Raw genomic sequence first — 16057 nt, 5'->3', positions numbered from 1 at the left:
GCCTATTGGTGGAATTAAAAAGCTTATTTATAGCAGAAGGAATAAACTGAAAGACGTTTTCTGTTCATTTTCTTTGGTGATAATCTCTTTATTCTCTATAATTTCTTTTGTGATAATCTCTTTATTCTCTAATTGTCATGAAGCTTAAACTTGAATTTAAAATGTGTAGGGTTGAAATGAAAAGTAGGAATTGAACATAAAAGCATGAAAGTTTCTCATTTTTGATGCCTTATTTCCTAAGGAGCTAATGTGATACTCTGCTTGTACATATTTAGTTAAAGTGTTGCTGAGCATTAAAAAAAATATTTTCTGATTCAGCTCTCCTAATTTAAATTCACTAGCAAAGATAAAACAGTAAAAAAAGAATGAATTTTCACAGCACATCTCAGCCAGATTGACATTCTTAATAAACCTATTTACGTTGGATTTCCCCATTATGAAAATCTTGCAGAAAATGAGATAGAAGCCAATAGAACTTTATATGATTGGTAGTAAAAATATCCTTCTTTCATAAATTCTATGGATGCATTTTAAAAGTATCTATAGATGTGTAAGGCTAAAGTGTCTATTACATTCTGTAGTAGAGGAATCTTTATTCAAGCAAATTCTAAATAACAAGTTATTTCACAAGCCATTGTTTACATGGCAAATAAAATTATCTGTGTATTACTTTCTCAACATTTCAAATCATATTTTTTAGGAGGATTTTGTGAAGTTGGAAAGTTTACAGCAAGAAGTTCCTCCAGTCAGTATACCTGGCAAGAGAATCACTGTTTTGAGTGTATGGATTTTCATAAATCACTTGCATTTAAGCTGATGAGCAACTTCAGTAGGGACTTAGGACCTAGGGGGATTAACTGTATCTGGCAACATGCATCTTTTTGCGTAACATTTTGTTTACTTTTCTGCAAGGCTTGTTAAGTAGCCTGAGTCTTCATTGATCCTTCAATATCTACTTTTGACAATTCCTGTCGGAGAAAAGATGAACATAATCAGTGGTGTCTCTGGCACTCCCCGTGAATAGAAATCTGTTGCTCCTCTGCTACTCTAGAGGGGGCACTGCTGAAAAACTTAACTGAGTCCATACTAAAGAAGTTTAATGCTTTAAAACCTGCATCAGTTTTCCTATTTCAGGCACCAAGTGTTGTTATTATTCTGATTTTATGAGATTCATAAATTCATGTACTTTTAATAAGACAGCAAGGAAATCTGATAAAGGTGTGAGAGCACAATAGTAATAATAATTTAACCAGTCTTTGCTAGGCAGAAGTTATTACATAATATTGTATCTAGGAAGAATTTTAACCTTCCTTACATCTTCTGTTTACAAAGCAAATTCTATATTTTATTTTCCTATGCAGCATTTTCCTTACACATAAAAATATGTGTGGAGAAGGAAAACACATCTTTTCTTGAATCTAAAAATATGTATCTTCTGAAAAGATGTGACACTTTTTTACAAAAAAAAAAAAACAAAAACAAAAACAAAAACAAAACACCTGCAAGTGACTATTATACAATAGAAGTGAGGCAGCATATAAAACAAGGACTTTTCAAAAAAGAGATGAGGGAGCAGCATATAGTAAAGAATGTTCATATCCCATGAAAAGCAGGAGTAGTAACAGTTTTGAGATCTAGTCTCAAGATCAATATTTTACACTGAACTATGAAACAGAGAAACTATCTCACTACTGAAAGAAAACCCACAGAGACACAGGGAAGTGCAGAGGCTGTATAAAGTGTGAAGCTAGAATAAGACTCATTGCTGCAGTTCCATAAAAACCACATATTTCTCCTCAGGATAGGCAATCAGTGTCAAAGAGACACCATCATTGAGACTGCATAAATATTAATAAGTTATATAGAAAGGAAATAAACTGTGGGTTCAGAATATTTGTGTGGGTCTGTGTCGGGAGAATATGAGAATCTCAGTAAGGATTTGAATTCCTGACAAGGTATTTTTTGATGACCATACTACATCAAAACAACAGAGCATGGAATTAAAAGGAATTTATTGAGTTCTCAATTCAGTGATTTTCCTGCAGACAGGATGTTATATGGCCAGTTCCCTGACATAATCTTATTCATTTTTAAAGCTGTTACCTGTCCCATATTTTGTCCTTCCACCATTGTGTTAGAAAGGTGGTTTAAAAAAATTACTTTTCTCACTTGTAAAGATCTCTTTTCTCCTACTCTAACACTTGTGATTTTTAATTGACTGGGTTAATTCAAATCCAAAACCTTTGGAAACAAAACAGTAATAGGCAAGTGTTATCCAGTTGTTATTAATTTCACAGCTGATGTAGCACATTTGAAAAGACCAAGGGAGTGACAGGAAGTATGGTGCTTTACATTGGCATTACATGTGGAGAAAGCCCAAGAGCTTGGCCTAAAACTGTTATGCCATTAGTGACTTAAGCTGAAACTCTAAGTTAGAAAACAGTAAATAGTTAAAAAAAGCAGTGCAGGTAGTGGCTTTTCAAATGGACACCTGACACTGCATCAATGGGTCAGTATAAAGCAGATCTCAAGAGCAGCTGACAATTGCCCTTGTTTGAGTGACAGGTTTTCCACTTCTTTCTGAGAGAACTGAAAGAATGTTCATGGCTAATTATATATTTTATCTACAGGTCTCTCTTCCAGAATAAATTTGTTGATTGGTTAAGGGATTCACATAGCTGTGTCCATAATGCTGCTCAGACCCATCGAGTTTTTTCATCCTAGTAAAATATTAAAGCAAATGGTTCAATACTTAAAATATCTTGAGGCCTTAGTAAGATACTATTAGGAATGTTAAGATTATAGTTGATGGGAGGTGAGAGCTGGTTGAAAGACCTTCAAATGGTATTGACTTATGCTTTGTATCAAGGGTTCATTTCACTTCCTTCTATGGATTTTTATATTTTCTTCCTTAATTTCCAGCATGCATAACTCCAACTAGATTTATTGTTTTGAATAATTAACAGTGTCATACATCTTTGGAAAGAGAGTCAAGATTTGCCTTATATAAACATTTCACCTTGTACTGGAAGTCTACCTTCCCCAGCAAATAAAAGTACAATGTACTTTTACTACATTTTTTACTACCATTCCCACATTCTGCAACAAGTGTGGAAAATGCATCATCGATATCTCTGCTGTGTTGTCAGCAACTCAACAAATCTTTTTTTCTAAAGCCTCCGCATTCCATTATGAAAAACAAATAGATAAGCAGATGTCTGCACTTTCAGAAGAAAAAAAAACAAACAGAAAAACAAAAATCCATCAGAAACAGTATCTTTTTAATGGGGACTTAAGCTCCTATTTTTAATAGGACAAATGATGTACACTAACCTGAAAAGTGTGATAAACAGGTAACAGCTAATGCTGCCAATCTGAGAGAAATACAGTCTACTTTTTAAAACACAGCAAAAACTCTTCTACAACATCCATCAAAAGTTACTTTTAATTTATTCATTAAGATGCCATGATTAATAAAAACCAAATTATTTTTTAATATCCTACAACTTTGAGATGTGCCTGAAATTCTCAGCAGAAATATTCACCTGATAATATGAAGTTCATGGTTTATTCAACCACAGCAGCTGTTGTAAACCCTAGGTTGTAATTTGTTTCCAGCTCTTGAAAAAAACTTATAATCTGATTTTAAATGCAACAAATATTTAGCCTTCAGATCTGTAGCAAAACAGCTACGCTGACACTTAACTAGAACCAGAAAAAGAAGGGGGGCAGGAGGGTGGTGAGGAAGGCTATAGCTTCATAATAACAAAGAAACAAAATGAAAACAACTGCAGTTTACTTTTTTTTTTTTTTACTTTTGAAACACCTCTTCTAAATCTTCAGTAAAAAGAGAAAAACAAAACAACAAAATCAACTCGCTTCATGTCTTTCTTTTTCCCTTGTTAGAATTCTTTTTGGCAATCTGGAGCACACAAACCATATTAGAAAGGTCTAGACCATACAATGATGCTATTATGCTTATAATTGAATTGGATTAAATAAGGTTACCCTTTTCTCCAATTTCTAATATAAGAAATTGACACCAAATTGTGCCTTTTGACTGAAAGATCCACACCCCAATTACTTATACCTGCCAAAATATCTCATGTTACCTAAGAATGATATGCTTTTTCCAGATGTTTTCTCAGCTACAACCATTCCACAGACATATTAGAGGCAGATCCATGACCATAGAACCATGGAATCATAGACTGATAGACTCATAGAATAGCTAAGGTTGGAAAGGTTATTTCAAACACCCCTGCCATGAGCAGGGGTACCTCAGACTAAACCATGTCACCCAAGGCTCTGTCCAATCTGGCCTTGAACATCGCCAGGGATGGAGCATTCAGAACTTCCTTGGGCAACTCATTCCAGTGCCTCACCACCCTTACAGTAGAGAACTTCTTCCTTATATGCAATCTAAAAATAATACCCATACTGCGTGTGCCTCTAACTCCATACCTAAGCCACTTTTTCAACTGTTTATAGAGGTTTTCTGTCACTGTAACAGTTTCCTTACTGTTAACAAGACAAGCTTATGTTACTTAACTAAACTAAACTAAACTCAACTATATCCAGACTAGACTAGACTAGACTAGGCTAGGCTAAACTAAACTAAACTAAACTAAACTAAACTGAACTAAACTAAATCCATCCTGGTCTTGCACATATATGAGAATTCTAGTTCTGCTATAGAAAGTGTTACAGTGACTTCTCCAGGATTTAAAGCATATTGAGCTATTACCAGAATGGTTTATTTTACTTATTGATGTAAAATACTGAACATGTTTAACAAGGATTTTCTCTGTCCTTCTAAGCAATGGAGAGTGGTGTTCAAAATGACAATGATTTGGAAAGAATATTGCCATTCATTCAAAAAATAGAGAAGAATTTCCATAACTTAAATAGGTATTTTTTTTCTGGGTTTAAGTAAGACTTAAGCCTCCATCATCTTTTTTGATGACTTTGGAAAATTTTAAAGGTATTTTAAAAAATACGGAAACATTCTCTAAGATCATTTGAAGAGAGCAGGCTTTCTTAAACCCAGAAGGAAAGACTTAGTTGGAGAAAAAACATGCATTGTCTGAAATAATAAATGTTTGTACATGACTAATGTTATAGGTTAAAATTTGGAACCAGTAGAGCAAGTAGCATACTATGAGCAGTAATTACAGTACATATGTATCTATCACTGTGTACTACCTGATGAATAATTTATCATTCTTTGAAGTCTTGATGCTGTGGTTTTAAAATATCAGACACACCTATTCAAAAATAAAAGACTTTTACATATTTATCGACCAATTTATTGCATCAAGACATTCTGTTGAGTCTACGAAAATGTTAACAGGTACAAATAAGCTCCTTTTTCCAGAAGGGAGTATGCCCTCCTGAAACACTAAACAACATGTGGAAACAGCAGTGCTCTTACAGATTGCTCTTCACGTGGAAGCTGCTGTGCCAGTGACACTGCAGCAGGGCTGTATTCCAGCTCCCCAAAGCCTTGCCCTGCCCAGCTACACACAGTCCATATCCCAGCCCAGCCTTAGCTTGGTTCTATCCCGAGGGAGGTGACCAAAGCTCAGGGCTGAGGCCGCCCTGGTGCCCCCTGGCTGCCCTGCTTCTGGCTGGTGTGGTGGGACAGGCTCTGAACTCCTCCCTGTTCACAGCACCCCAGGAAGCAGACAGCACACAGAGTACCTGGCAGAATAATAATTACCTTGACAGAGGGTAATCCGTATTTTAGACTACAGATCTTAATAACAGGGTTCATAAACCTGCAAAACAGAGCTAAATAAGTGCAGAATTTTTATGTTTCTATTTAAAAAATAAATGCCTGGAAATTCATCATAGCAGAACTTCCTCAAAACATCTGTTTTGCTAATATAACTAGGTATGCTACTGTAGAAAAGCCGTATGAATACTGATCGTAGCTGTCAAATTTAGTTTGGATTCATTAGCAAAAGACATGCATAAAATAAAAGTCTTTTCACACAAAGAATAAAGCTGTGCTTAGATATACTTTGCATGTCTATTACAAGCTACAAATGAATAGCTTTCATCGATATTCCTAATAACTGACTGTAAGCCAAACCTCAGATACATCCCTGCAAATGACTCAGATCCTTCCTTAGGCTAAAGGAAAGTTGATACACACCAAAAATCCCTCTTTGGGTATGCACAATCATACTTCTGCATCTTCCCGTGCATCCATAGAAGTATCGTGTTTTAATTAATGCTTATTATTTGAGAATGTTTGGCTTCTGGGGAGCAATAGCTCAATAAATAAATAAGCTGCTGGGTTTTGTATTCATTTTCAAGAGTTAAAGTTTCAATAGGTTGAAAGAGTAATACATAACACACATAATAATTTCTCACAATGGTATAGATAATAATTTATCACTGTGATTCTAAACTGAACTCTTGCATTTAAGCTTTTAAAAAGTTACTTAAGGCCTCTAGGTAAACTGCCCACTTCCCAAAGTCACTAGAGATTCTAGTTATGTTGCAGTACTCTGAAAATGAGGTCATTAACTTAGCAGCTCAGATACAAATACACAAGACAAAGTCATAGAATGCACTCATGAAAAACTAGGCTGTCACTTTCCTTTACTGGTTTAAAATAAGAAATATTTCCAGAAAGTTATTGAACCATTTTATTAACCATGAATGAATTGAACAATCTGGTGTTTGCTCCCCAGGTCATTCAATGAAGGAAACATTTATGACCATTTTAGTTACAGGATTTTCTTCAGCGTGTTAACAAATGTATATCAAAGTTGCTAATTAAAATAAATATGTCACATTATATATTGTCTTTCCTTTACTGGCTTCAGCTACTTCAGCACAAGTATTTGTCATCACATTACTTTTTTATCCATGTTTGGATTAATTAAGCAGATCGTTTCCTGGCTGTCTATAAGAAGCATGTTTCCTTGTGTCTAGAACATCCTATAGTTCTTTTCTGAATCCACATGTATTTATAGTATTTTTCATGTGTGCAGACAGGATATATTCACTAAGAGAAGTGATAATAACCCCTTCTTAGTGCTTTTTCTCCAGTATTATCTGTCTGCACATTCATATGTTATTTACAGCACATGAATAAGAAGTCTTCTTGAAGTGTTTACTAACAATGTTTTGCAATCCAACATGTTTTTTATTTTACAGATGTGATCGTCACCATTCTTAGTTTGGATCTTAGAAACTGTTGGTCAATTTCTATGTTAAATCTCATCTTTAGAAGGTTCTATTAGGCAAACATACCATTTGCAGCTTTCCTCTAAACCTCTGAATGAAGACAGCAGAGGAGGCGCAGGGAATTAGGATATGCTGTAATGTAAGTATAAGTATACATCTAATAACATAGCAAGAAGTAGCACACTTCTTGCTGCATGACAGAATTCAAATATGATATGGGGTTTTTCAATACTTAAAAAGGGCCTATAAAAAGGGTGGGGAGAGACATTTTAGCAGGGCCTGTTGCTAAATGACAAGTAATGGGTTTAAACTAAAAAAGAGGAGATTCAAGCTGGATGTGAGGAAGAAATTTTTTACAGTGAGGGTGGTAAAATACTGGATCAGGTTGCCCAGAATAGATGCTCCATCCCTGGAGACATTCAAGGCCAGGGCAGATGTAGTTCTTAGGAACTGGATCTAATTGAAAGTGCCCCTGCTCATTGCAGGGGGGTTAGAATAGATGACCTTTATAGGTCCCTTCCAATCTAAACCATTCTATGATTCTGATTGTATGATTTATTAATAAAGCAATTCCAAAGGTCACTTTGACAAAGATGTCAGTATTAGGGTTCTAACACTGGGATCATAAACTGTGTGTAACACAGGATTAAAATTCTGACAAACTCAGTCCTTCAGTTAGCCATGTGTGTAAGCCTTCCATACATTTCAGTATGTGCACAGTATCAGGACCTAAAATGTTAAAATTAGGAGGAGCCGTAGTCAGTTGATACATTAGAGATGCATCTACATCCCAGCCCCCTTAAGTGTCAAGAAAATCTGTGTTTCATAGGTTTCCTATTCTCTTTCATTCTGCACAAAATAATGAGGAAAGCAGCAATCAACCAGACACACTCTTCAGTAAAAAAGATACACTTTCTAATTGATTTTGCTCTTATAATCCTCCCAAAATAATTGTGGCCTTAAATGTTCTCCAAGTTTGAAATCAATATCAAACTTTGTGTATGTAAGCGTTAGTTCTTATCTCTTGATTGTTCAGTTTTAATTGTATGACAGCATTGTAAAAGACATCTATCTTCTCTAATGTCTTCATCTGTACATATAGCTTATTTTTTTGGGGGGGGGTGGGGGAAGGAAGAGTAGGGGGGGGTATGCAGAGTTATCATTTCCTGTGTGGAAGTGATTAATCAAACTAAGTTACCTTCCACATATCCACTATAATTTTTCCCCCAATACACAGATGTATTTTTGCTGTACATCTTTAAAATGAAAGAATGTCCATGTCATGATCCATTTAATCAGTATATAATTCCATTCTTTGTCTTCATTAAATTCTCACTGTCCTTTTTTTTTTTTAGGATTGTATGCTTCATGAATACCACAAGGTCATTTTTTCTATTTTTAAAGTACTGATTGTTATCAGTAGGCTTTCTCACTATTCAGCTTTTGAGCTGCATGAATCCCACAAAAGCTCCTGGATTAAGGCCATAAAGTTACTGAATTTAGGCCCACTTTTATAGCCAGTGTATGGGGAGATAGGGAGAAAACTAACACCAATCCTGTGCATTTAAATTTGAATAGCCTATGTGTGCCTGTGCCTCTTTGTGCTATGTGTGATGAGTATGCTCTGGTTGAAAAGCAGGTGCTCTCCAAAACTAGACAGGGGAGAGATTAAGGAGAGGGAGATCACTCACCAATAACCATCATGGGCAAAACAAACTCAATTTAGGGAATTTAATTTAATTTATTGCTAATTAAGCCAAAATAGGATAAGAAGTTCACAAATTACTCCATCATGAGCCCCTTCCATGGGGTGCAGTTGTTCACAAACAGACTGCTCCAGCTTGGGTCCCCTGTGCGGTCATAAATCCTGCAGCAAACCTGCTCCAGTGTGGGTTTCCCATGGGGTCACAGCCTCCTTCAAGCATCCCCCTGCTCTGGCATGGGATCCTCCCTAAGCTGTAGGTAGATATCTGTTCCACCATGGACCTTCATGGGCTGGAGGGTCACAGCCTGCCTCACCGTGATCTGCGCCACCGGCTGCAGGGGAATGTCTGCTCCCATGCCAGGGGCATCTTCCCTCTGTCTTCTGCAGTGGTGTCTGATGGGCTGGGTTTCTTACGTATTCTCATTCCTCTCTCTCTTTCAGTTGCTATGGTGCAGCATTCTTTTCCTCCTTCCTAAATACGTTGTCCCAGAGGCACTATCACCATCACTGATAGGCTCAGCCTTGGCCAGTGGTGGGTCAGTCTTAAAGCCAGTTGGCACTGGCTCTGTTGGACACAGTGGATGCTTCAGACACCTTCTCACAAAAGTTATCCCTGTAGTCCCTGCCCCCAGCTACCAAACCTTGCCACAAAAATCCAGTATGATATATAGGAAAAGCATACAACTTAACGAGAATGTTAACTTAGGTACGTCATGTAAAGGCCTGCATTTAGATAGGCTACATGTGATCAACATAATTATTTCTTCATGAAAATTACGCTGATAATAAAATTGGTAGAGGCAAAACCAGATATTGATATTTACTTCTGAATTGCATGAAAAAAAAACTTATTGTCCTTGCATAGATGTTAGCTTTTCAATCATTTTTATCAAAACATGACGTTAGAATCGTGATTCTTATAACCTGAAAGAAAAAATATTTAACATTCATCAAACTTGTCATTAAAATCTCCTTTTATCTTCTAGAATAAAACTTGTTTATGTCATGAAGTGTAGCATTTATAATGAAGCGTACACATATTTCTTTAGTATGCCTGGGTATTGTTCCAGACATTATAGACCATGTAGAGAGGATGCATTCACAGATGTAATTATAAATGTAAGATAGAGCACCAGTCAGATTATTGCTACAGGCAAGATTTCTTTTTTTTTTTTTTCCTTTGTAATCCATGCCAAGGAGCCAACTTCCTTCCTTTCTTTTTAGATGGGTTATTTTCTTACTATATCTGGTAGCTGATCTCTTTTTGTTATACAAACTTCTGTAACAGCGATGAGCTTAAGGCTGGTTAGCAGCTGCAGAAATGAGAAGAGAAATAAGGCACAGAGACATAAAAACCTTCCTAATTCACAGAATATTGTCTTGAAACCTGATTTCAAAATTTAATTATTCATTTTATTCCACTAATAGATAAACACTGATCTCAGCAAGAAAGAAGTCCGCCTGAAGCTTTTCCAATTATTTGGTACAGCAGTTTTACCATGTACCTAATGATTCTCATTTCCAGTCTTTTAAATCATCTACCTAATGAACTCTATGCTATGTGGTGGCCCAGGAAAAGCAAAGAGAAACTAGTTCTTCTCTGTTGCTAAAAAGAATTATAGAGCGAAAGTTTCAATTTTCATTCTGATCATTTTAACTTTAGCAAGTGAACAACTATATTTCATGTGGGGTAGTAGTAATTAAGTTATTAAATGAATTGAAAATAAATTATTTTCATCCCAACTTTCTTTTTTTTAATCACTCTTATGCAATAAACAAAGACTGCCTTCCATCATGTATAAACTGTCAGATATACTTTCTGGTTAATTCAAAATTCCGATTCCTTGGATCCTCCTCACACAATTTTCTATGCTAAAGATTGATGTAGCTGCCACCATTGCTTCCAGAGTGAAGTATTTCACTGTAACTGACAAAGTTAGTACTAGAATGTTGTTGCTTGCTGTAAACCAACCTCTAACAGTCATCTTAAAAGCAGGTTTCCATGGTTTCCAAAATAAACCTAGCTAGTCAAACAGCATTCAATGAACATTTTCTCTCAAAAAAAATAGTTGGTAACATGAAAAATTGCTTTGAATAGTTCTAAGCTTCATATTGCCAATAAATTCACAAATTTTCTTACATTTAAGTTTATATTTATTGCTGTTTTCTGTAGGCTTACACCAAATATCAAGAAAAATGAATAGACAAAAAAACCAACAACCCAAAAAAAAACCCTACAATAACAACAACAAAAAAACCCCACAAAAAACCCCACACCAAAATCAGTGGAAAGAAAACCCCAAAACTATAAAAAAACCCAACAAACTAACCCCAAAACACCAAAAAAACACCATCATGAATTTACACGGACAATAGAAACATAAAACAGAAGCTTTTACTGTTGCAGCATCTGTTGCTGTTCTGTGCTAGACATCTAGACAAGCTAAACATTTGGTCTGAAACAGCACAGTAATTCTATTATTCTTACGGTTAAGTATTCAGAAGTCAAGAAGTGCAGTCTGCTTAATGTGCTACTGACTTCATATGAGAATAGTTGAAACGGAATAGCACATTGGTAGATATTATACAGGATTGATGAGGGAATTCAGGAGGAAAGTAAGGACCATTCAATTGCATTTAGAAAGCAAAGAGCATAGAACATCGCCTATGAAGCTAGCCAGAATGGCTTAAATGAAAAAGTTGTCTGCTCTGCATTACTTCTGCTGAAAATAGATGAATTCTGCTATGGCGTGGAATTTTACTACTCCCAGACACAGACTAAACAAAGCAAATAAGATTATTTTAAAATGTGCTTTAATTTCTGTATGACTCTCTGGCATTTCATCTTCAATATTGAAGTATGTATCCGTTTACAGAGCTTTGGTGTGCTTTTCCACAACATTATTATCATGCTCTATAATTAACCTTTTGTTTAGCAATAGCAATTATAATTAAATTAGCATGCTGAACTATATAATATTTCATGCTAAACCTGCAGCTGTTGACTTCATTTCAGTTTGAATATAGACAAGGTACTGAAATATATTTTCCCCTGTATCATCTTATTAAAATAATTGTAAGGGTCTTATAAAAAGAACAATCTCAATGAACTTATATTAAATTTTAATTTCAACAACTGATTTTGTCATTATATGTTATAGATGTTGTCTCACCATGAAACATGAACACTTAAAGAATTAAACGGACTGCAATTTTAATTAACTTCTACATAGCAAGATGATATTAAATTGTTTCTGCTTTAAAGCTTCTGTTAAATGCAGTTTGGTTTTTTTTTTTGTCTAATTCCTCATAATTTTGTTCTTTTTTTCCTTATAGCTTTCTTGACACCTCTTTCACAGAATTGTTCAAATGCCTGATAATAAGACTATGTCCTGTAACTGTCCAGCAAGTTTATCTGCTGCATATTCTCTTCTGCTGCCTTAGATAACATTTCTTACTTCTTACAGGAGCCCTTAGTTCAGATCTGTTTTATTTTATGAATTTGTCATTCACAGCTTCTGTCCTCCAGAGTCATCTGCTTCTGCATACGTCTTTTTTTCCCCATTCCAGTTTTGTGAATGCAATATCTGGTTTGAATGAGCCAATTAATTAATTCTCAACTTCTTGAAATATAATTTTATATCCCAGTCACAGGGGGATACTATAATTCCTTCAAACATTGGTCTGCCTGTCACATAACAGGAAACTAAGAAATACGTGGGCTTACTGCTAATTACTAAATATGTGTTCCCAAAATGGAACCTTCTTCTGGTGTGTAATAATGTTGTCAGCTTGCCAGTTCTCCAAGACAATCTAAATCATTCTACAGTTACCAACTTCGCTCTTCTTGCGATGATAAATTTCTCACATTTAAGACTCTTTCTTACCTGAACCTTCACTGAGACCAGTCCTCACTTTCTGGCAGGAAACATGGAATTCATCTGACTAAACAGTAAGAAACACATTTTGAGAGGATAAGAAACACATTTTGAGGGGATGTTTCATCTCAGTGTAGAATCTGTAGTATCTGCAACAGGTTAGATGACTCATATTCTATTTCCCCCATTCAATAGAAAGGGACAATATTTGTCACTTAAATTACTTGGAAGTATTCTGCTTTGGCTAACTCCACAGTAGTATTTATCTGTTGGAAACTTTTCCGCTGTGTGACTGACGCCACAGCCAGCAGCTAAGCACCCACACAGCTACTCACTCACTTCCCCCAGGAGTTCTTATCCTTGGAGGATAAGAACCTATCTGTTCAGCAATAGCCAACGCACTGATGTATTATAGCAAATTTTTAAGTCAGAAACCCAAAACACAGGACCACACTGGCTGCTCCAACGAAAGTTAGCACGATCCCAGTGAGATGAAATGCACTTCATCTCAGAAAATTAACAAACAAACATCACAACTTTGGCCCTTATTTCCAGTCACATTAGTTTAAACTGTACAGAGAGTGAAGGAAAATATTGTCTTACAATTAAATTTCCATCTTTAAGAAGAAAGCAAGGAACATCTTTTGTCCTATTTATTTCATGTTGTGTGCTCTCTCCCATATAGAACACTATTGCTTGTGTCCTTTCTTCTACTAGCAAAAACTGGGTTTAAGCAAAGCAACTACTATTCTCATCTCTTCTACATCATCAAACATATCAAAGGCAGTAACAAGCGGCCAGTTTTCAAACTGAAAACAAAAGCAAGCCTTTAGCATTTCAGATATAAATAGTCATCATAGAGCTCTTTTTAACTGGGCTTTTTTTTCCATTTAAACTCACCTATAAACCAGGTACAATATGACAACTGAGTTATAAATCTTAGAAATTGAAAGCAGACATAACACACCTGCCTGCAGATTAGACTTGTGCTTCATCTATTTACTATGCATAGTTCTGTGAAGACGCTTACATCTCTGCTCCAGAAACAAATACACAGCACTCCAAAATGATTTTGTGCTCTAGAGTACATTTTCAGTACAAATGAGCCTGCTTTGAGGATAGTAGTGCTAATTGCATAAAACCAAAATGTGCTCTGTAATTACCTTTTCTACCTCTTCACATCTTCACTGGGCCTGATGACCAGCCTAAAATAAACGAACAAAAAAATGCCTTTGCAGGTAGGTTTGCCATCTCTCTGCAAAAGTAAGGATGGAATTAATCTGCCTTATGCCTGAACTATCCACCCATTATAATCACTGGAGAGAAATATATATGTTCAGAGACTAATTCATCTGCCCTTTCTCAGCTTTTTGTCTTATGAGAAGATGAATCACCCCTGAAACATGACAATTTCTCTCTTTTGAATATGAAGGTTGACTGGAATGACCAGCTAACTTTCAACCAGTGCATCAGAACAGAAGACTGAGGCTTAAGAATACACACTGCAGTATGCTCTGCCTATAATCAGAATTCACAGCTGTAAGGGCAAGACACCATTTGATATCTCAATCCCTGCTTCTAAAAGGTGACTTATTTCTTCAAAGTATTGCAGGAGTAACTAGAAGTAAGATTTTAGTTCCATTCCTTATTCTTGTCTTTTTATTTATGTACGCATACAAGAACACATATATAGTGATCTTTGATTAAATATATAATCTACCACAAAAACAAGGACTTGAACCTGGAACTCACAGTGTAATTGCGTAATGAAAATGCTTCATAAAAAGTAATGTTGCCAAGATGAACCAGAATAGATTTCTAACTGAATATAGTACAGCGTAGCAGGATGCTCCACTGGGTAATGTAAGTTCAACCAACCAAAGCCAAAACAGTAAACTGGACTACAACCTCTGCAATTTTAAGTCCAAGTATTCCTTTAGCTCTGGCGCATTTCATACCAAACAGGTCAGTGGCCCAGAACAAAGCACAAATCTGAATGTACAAAAGACTGTATTGGATGCTTCTGTAGTTGTTTCTGTTACTGAAGTCTCCAATCTTTTCACCATCTCTCTTTCATCAAAAGCCTGTTTTATTAGCACCTAAGAATGCAGGATAGATCTGACTTGATAGAAAAGATATGCAGAGGAGTAGGCTGTAGATATTATAATAGGGGTGGACCTGCTGTACAAGTAAATTCTGCAGTACTAGAAGTAAAATATTTGTGGCACACATTCTGATATTAAAGATCTCTCTGTTGTGTAACAATAAACATTTTCAGAGTCAGTCAGCAGCTAATGAGGGTTAATATACAGGATTTAGAAGTTTTGGATTAGGAAAACATGTAGAGATAGTTAGATACTTAAATCTCATGCAAGTCTCCAAGCTTTCTACACATCATATCACAGTATTTACACGTCCCTGAAAAATATAAGCATACGCTTTGAGATGCTTCATGGTTAATCTATTCATTAATACATATTTAATGTCATCCTTAAGCCAAACAGATTGCTCCAGACATGCTATTAAACATTATTTGAATTGTACAGTGGGCCTGTAGCTCCAGTGACTTGATGCAATTATTCTTGATTTACACCAGAAAGACTGAAATAAAAGTCATTCTAACACACCAAAAGTCTTAAAATCTAGGAGGACAAAACCGTACTATTGGCAAGTACTTTAAAAAATTAAATGAACAACACTGTTTAGTGGAAATTCCCTTACAAGTTACTTTTAACAATAATTATATAATATATGTAGTTAGGACTGCTGTTTATATAAATACTTGATTTTAAAATAGTATTTCACACCAATTATCTGTATTTCAAGCTAAGAAACACTATGGGAAAGAAACTTATCTTTTTAGCTGATATAGATCATCATAGTCCATTAAAGTCGGTACAGATGACTGTATAAATTGCCAGATTTATAACAGCAAAGTATTTTAATTTGTTTTTTTTCTCCCTTCCCTGGAGTGGATTGGTGGTTTGGATAGATTTGAGGTCGCTACCTAGCACTGCCTTGCTTTCTCGCTGAAGATGATTTGCACTGTACAATGAAATTATGCTGATAAAAAAGTGACAACAGATAGCCCTTGGGGAAATTGTTTTGTCATGTCACCCAGATTTAATTAGCAGAAACTAGAAGAGGGGAAAAAAAAAACCACTTAACTGGCACTGAATGCCATTCATGTATTTCTGAGATTAGAATTCCCTGTGACTTGGAACTCAAAAAAAAAAAAAAAGGAAGTTATCTTATACTAAATTATGATTCA

The 16057-nt window shown here is 35.6% G+C and overlaps 1 long non-coding RNA gene across 1 annotated transcript in view; it reads right to left on the bottom strand.

Moving 5' to 3' along the window:
• The window catches only part of LOC133216438 (uncharacterized), a 63376-nt gene that overhangs the window by 15647 nt on the left and 31672 nt on the right, over positions 1–16057 (bottom strand). The gene's annotated exons all lie outside the window — the stretch shown is intronic.

This window comes from Neopsephotus bourkii, unplaced genomic scaffold (assembly GCF_033783945.1).
Source record: "Neopsephotus bourkii isolate Nb327-2 ecotype Australia unplaced genomic scaffold, CSIRO-AGI_Nbou_v1 NB_1052, whole genome shotgun sequence".
NCBI classification, from domain to species: domain Eukaryota; kingdom Metazoa; phylum Chordata; class Aves; order Psittaciformes; family Psittacidae; genus Neopsephotus; species Neopsephotus bourkii.
Note: the sequence above shows the minus strand (reverse complement) of the source record. Positions and strands in the feature narration are given on the sequence as shown.